Source organism: Notothenia coriiceps, unplaced genomic scaffold, assembly GCF_000735185.1.
Source record: "Notothenia coriiceps isolate Sejong01 unplaced genomic scaffold, NC01 NC01_scaffold00000312, whole genome shotgun sequence".
Classification (NCBI taxonomy): Eukaryota; Metazoa; Chordata; class Actinopteri; order Perciformes; family Nototheniidae; genus Notothenia; species Notothenia coriiceps.
This window is the reverse complement of record NW_011333013.1, coordinates 221,250-226,789: the sequence shown is the minus strand read 5'-3', so window position 1 is coordinate 226,789 and position 5,540 is coordinate 221,250. Positions and strand designations below refer to the sequence as shown.

Here is a 5,540-nt window from a genome sequence, read left to right as displayed (position 1 = left end):
CTGAGCAAAGATGTGTGTCTCTTCTCTTGTCTGACTGATTTTTAAATGCTTTATCCCAAGCCTTAGATACAAGTAAAAACAACAAGCAATAATTTTTAGAAGAGGGACAGTCCCATTGGATAAGCAGCATTTCAGTCTGACACACTAACCCCCCTCCTAAATGCAAACACACACACAAGTCCACAACACACGCATCACCTTGTGTTTCAAGGACCCTTTGTGAACATAAGTACCACACACACACACACACACACACACACACACACACACACACACACACACACACACACACACACACACACACACACACACACACACACACACGTACTACACATTATGCTTTGCCACCAGCTCTCTTCCCCTTAAACTTTTCCCACTTCCTCAAACATAAAGCGATTCCTGATTACTGCACATTATTTCCTGAGAAACAAGCCCCTCCACAGTTCCGCATTATACGGACATTTACACACAATTGAACAATCACACTCCTGCCAACAATACTAAATTTAACTTAATCATTTAAAAAATATATAGGCAGTCCTATACTGTACTGCCAGTTATTTTAATCAGTCAAATGGCTTGTACGTGTTACATACAGTGCTTTCATTGGTGAAAAGTACATTTACTACTGTACTTCAGAAAATATTGTACTTTTTATTCCACTTCATTTTTCTGAACACTACAGTTAGTAGTTAAGCTATTTGTCAGACAATTAATATATACATTATCTTTTGCACTAAACTATCTAACTTAATGTAAGGAATTAAAAACTAGACACACATCCAATCTACAACTCTTAAATGCTGTATTCCAATTGAGGAAACCATACTGACATCTGATAACATGTAAAAGATAATAGAGCCATAACCAGGGCTATTTTCTGCAACATTTCTTTTTTTTAAACTTTTTAAACTTTTTAAAATATTTTGCTGATATATCAAAAACAATTTAGTTGTATTCTGGCTACTGCAAGTTCACTTAACTTAGTATTTGTATGTTGTTTTATTGGTACATTAGCAAATGTAAAGGTTCTGAGTACTTCTTTCACCTTTGAGTATTTGGCTACATACATTTATTTAAATTCTTCCCTTGCATCATTACTTAGCTATTTCTAGCTGTTTATGAAACTGCTTCCCAAATCTCTCTATAGTCCATTACAAGCATTCAAAAAGGTTTGCCCCCTCATAACTTCCCCTATAACGTACAAAGTGTAATGAGAAAAATCCATCATGTGTGAAGGGGAGAGGTCACGTTGGTGGAATTACCCCAGACTTTTTTTTTTTACCAAAAACCGGCCTGCATGTAGAACATCACATGGCTCAGAGAGGTGTTTTCCAGCCAAACAGTGTCAAACTGTAAATGTCAGTGTTGTTTTTTTATACTGTGACTGACTGGTGTTTTCTTGTTTGTGCCACAAGAGGGGGTAAGTTACAGTAAGCCTGGGGTCCTTACTGAGCCCTATGGCAACAGACGCACAAACCAGAAGCCCCATGAACCACACGAGACTCATGACAACCCCCTGCTCACATCTTAGCCCACAATATAATAATAATGATACTAATAATAATAATAATACTAATAATAAAACTGTAGATAATTATGAGTAGTCATCTTAGTATTATTATGTCGTGTTTTATTACATGACATAATTTGCCTGAGGGAGTCTTACAGGAGTGGGACTCGCCTTAGATCAGATGGATACTCGCGGTGTGTGTGTTCACGTTGTCTCATTTCCTGACTCTGCCCAGAGAGAGAGAGAGAGAGAGAGAGAGGTGAGAGAGAGAGAGAGAGAGGAGATACGGGGACACAGAGAGAGAGAGAGAGGATAGTGAGTGTAGGGGGGAGAGTGAGATAGAGAGAGACGGTGAGAGAGGAAGAGAAAGAGACATAGAAATGCACAGAGGAGAAGGAGGAGGAGGGGGAGGCTCCTGATACCAAGACACGGAAAAGCAGGGGAGGGAAAGAGAGAAAGAGAAAAAAGGGGCTGGTGGAGGAAGAAGAGCCGGGAGTGGGAGAAAACAGGGGGAATAACACTTAAAGAAAGCATACAGAGGAGAGGAAGGACAGTATAGTGCTTTGGACATCCCCTCCTTTCTTCTCCCAGGCTGTCACACCAGATTGGACTCCGAAGGACCGACACCGCGTCCACCCCAGACCCCATGGGGTAACAGGTATGTCTGACTTCCTTATATCAGTAGTAGCTCCCTTTTTACCAGCACTGAGCCCCGATCCTCTGCTAACAGGTTTCATTGAGACGGTGGCGGGTATAGCAGGATTTCCATGCGTTTATATCATGTCAACAATTAGTTTAGTGCCTCGGAGCCATCGCGTCTACAGCTGATAGTTGGTAGGCGCACAGGTTGGAGACATGACACGATGAAACTCCTTGAAATCGTTGCGCTGTTACAGTTGGCCGTCGGAAAAGCTACTGTATACGAAGGCCTGTCTTTATGTTTCCGCTGATTTCTTTTATTCCAGTCCATTGGCATCATATTAGCCACGGCATGAGTGTATTTCTGACAGCTAAATAGCCGGGCGAGTGAGCAGGCGACAGTCTGAAAGTACGCCTACCTGTTCCATACGTGATCGCCAGCTGTCTGTTGCGCGTGTTGATATTTGGAGACGCTGTCAGTCGTTGATTCGCACATTGTACATTTCACACACTATCAGAGAACACAGGCAGGTGATTTTCAATGGAAAAACGCTATTGATGATTACTTTAATTTGTCTGGACTTGTGTTTATGTTGGCAAACTGCTCTAAAATGTAAATACATGCAATTAACTAAATGGATAACCCAGTTGCGCAAATATTATTTAAATACACGTCATACACCTGCACACGTATTCTTTGTACTTTTAAGAAATATCCCGCACGCTGAGATATACAGTAATATGCAACACTTGCAGACACATACGTGATCCTCTGTTTGGCTTTCTGTCAGCTGATCGAGTTGAATGAAAACAGCCGATCCTGGGGAAATTTGCAAAGTTTTGAACAGCGTGACAACCTATCGCCTACATCGGCTGCGGGGAAATTGTCGTGCACAGATACCATGATGGCACACAAAATAAAGGGTGATGCTCCGTGCAGCCGTCTGGAGGGGATTCAAAATGAAAGCGCTCAGAGGCTGGAAGACAAGGGCTTAAACCCTCCTCCTTCTCCCCTCGATTAACCTCCAAAAGGGGGATTTCTCCAGCTGGAAATGTCTGCTGCGTCAACACCCAACCCCAGAGTATCAGACAAGACAAGATGAGGGGGGATTTTGTTTGCAGATGGTGCTGCCTGTCGGTGTATTTTTTCGAATTGTTGAGCTACCGCTGATAATTATCTGATCCGTGTGGAGAGTTAAAGTGTGGCGTCAAGTGTTTGTTGGCGACTGGAGCTGAAAGCGTCTCTCCCTCGCTGGTTCCCTGTCTGTCTCCTGCTCTGTGTGTGTCTGCTGTCTGTGTCTGCCCTCTCAAACCGGTCAGTTCCGTCTTCCTCCATTTTCTACCATGCTTACCATGTGAGAAAGGGGAACAGCCCCACTTCATTCACGCTCTGTATGTGTAAACAGTGAGTCGTGCTCCTCCAGCGCTGCCTGCTGCCAGGTGAGTCTCCAACAAAACAATCTGTCAAAGTAACACAGAGCTCAGCTAATCATCATCTCTGCACTAGGGTTTCCCAACTTTTTTAATAAAACCAGCGATTGACCCACAGATTCCTTTTTTATTGTTTACTTTAATTATTACACTTGTTGGGAAATGCAAAGCGTTGTTGTTGAGTAGATAATAGTAAATGTACATCTACTGAAAACACATTAAGAAACTCAGTCGTTCTAGGCTGCTAACTTTAGGCAAATTATACCACTACACATTTACTAGGAGATCCTCTGCCTCTCCAGAATAGTCTCTGTGTTTTTATTTTATTCTAGTTTGAGGAACTTAAAAGTGCCAACCAGCCATGTTTTACTTTGCTTTCAAGTTTACACTCTCAGTTTGAGTTGAAACAGCACAGACAGTTAGATCCAAGTATTTTACTCTGTTTGACAGTGGCTAACTGGATCTGTGGGATTAAGAGACAATCTAGTGATTTTTTCCAAATTGTCTTAAGCCTCACTGGATTTGTCTGCTTGTTTTGTCCTCCCTGCTGTGGAGTTAAGGGTTGGTGCTTGATATGTTAAACCCTCCAAAGTCTTTATTCAGTAATTCAATTACTGTAAGCTCGTGTTGCATGCATGTTCATCCGTGCTCATTTTGTAACTATCGAACAGAAGGTAGCTTATCTTTTGTTTTAAATCTTGACAATCCTCAACTATAATGGCATTGCCACACCTTGGCATCTAGGCTCGGAACATCTCCCAGAATGCTTTGTGTCTGTGTGTTTGCCCCCTGCTCAACCACTGAGGTTTCTTCCCCCGAGGTAGATCTGTGTAGTGTTTCCATTACAAGAGCAGTGGACATCAGTGTGTGCATGTGTGTATCTTTGTGTGTGTCTGCACCTTCTCCATCTGTGTGTTCCACGGGGAAAATATAATACAGACCAAGACAGCAGCTACAAGGATGAGTGGAGGAGTAGTGTAGGCGAGATCGGCCGAAAGATGGAAAAAATATTAGCTGCTCGTGTGCTTGTGGGATTGCAAAGGAGGATTTGAAGCACTTTCCCTCTTGTGTTATCTCTCATGAATGGACCTTTTTGAAGTTGATTAAACATTATAGGTGAATTGAATCTATATTTTTTAGGTTTTTCTTGGTTTAAAGCTGATGTGCTGTTTGTTGAAAGTGGTGGAGTTGTCACTCACTTGGATTTTTGTGGTGAGGGTGTGTCAGGGTGTAAAAAGAGGGTGAGAATATGAGACGAGGGGCTTGGTTTGGGTGGGAGTCAGGTTTGGAGCTTGTGACACTTGCCTCTTCACTGTTTGCGTGTGTGTAAGCCTGCTGGTATGTAGGTGGTACTCCTGAACTGTGTGGTAGCAGGTTAGTCTGTTTAAGTTACGCAAACCCTGAGGATAGTGTGCTACAAGAGTAAATGTTTTTATAGACAACCTGACAATAAACTGAGCAGTAAGTTTAAATCTGGTGTACATTCCCTAGATATATAGACAAAAAGAGGGCAAATGATCCCTAAGCACTCATTTGTTCCCTGTTAGCCACCTTGTACTCCATTCATCTCTCTGTCTCTATCTCTCTCTCTGCCAGTTTTCTCTTCCTGATCCCCCCTCGGAGCTCACTTGTTAATGGGAACACCTGTTTGACTAACACACTGCAAAATGAACCATTTACACTCGCGTGTACACATTGTACATGACACGCCAAGGCTCTCCTGAGTTTTCTGACAACTCTGTCTTCCATTTGTCACACTGTGAATATTATCATTCTCACGTCGGATTTGGAATCAAGACAGTTTTGCAAACATTAACCCCCGTATCCAAAGCAGCTCCCTCCCCCATCCCCTAATAACTCCCAAGGCTTTTTAGCTTAACTGCCTCTATAGCTCATTGTGCAGTGCTGAATACAGGTGTTCCTAATCCCTGTGGGGTTACACGGATGCTGTGGGGGG

The 5,540-nt window shown here is 42.6% G+C and overlaps 1 protein-coding gene across 1 annotated transcript in view; it reads left to right on the top strand.

Moving 5' to 3' along the window:
• The first annotated feature begins 1,989 nt into the window (after positions 1-1,989).
• Positions 1,990-5,540, top strand: part of LOC104941611 (zinc finger and BTB domain-containing protein 46) — a 19,376-nt gene continuing 15,825 nt past the window's right edge. Inside the window, exon 1 of the mRNA XM_010766742.1 lies at positions 1,990-2,171. The gene's annotated coding sequence lies outside the window, so the exon portion shown is untranslated. The remainder of the gene's footprint in view (positions 2,172-5,540) is intronic.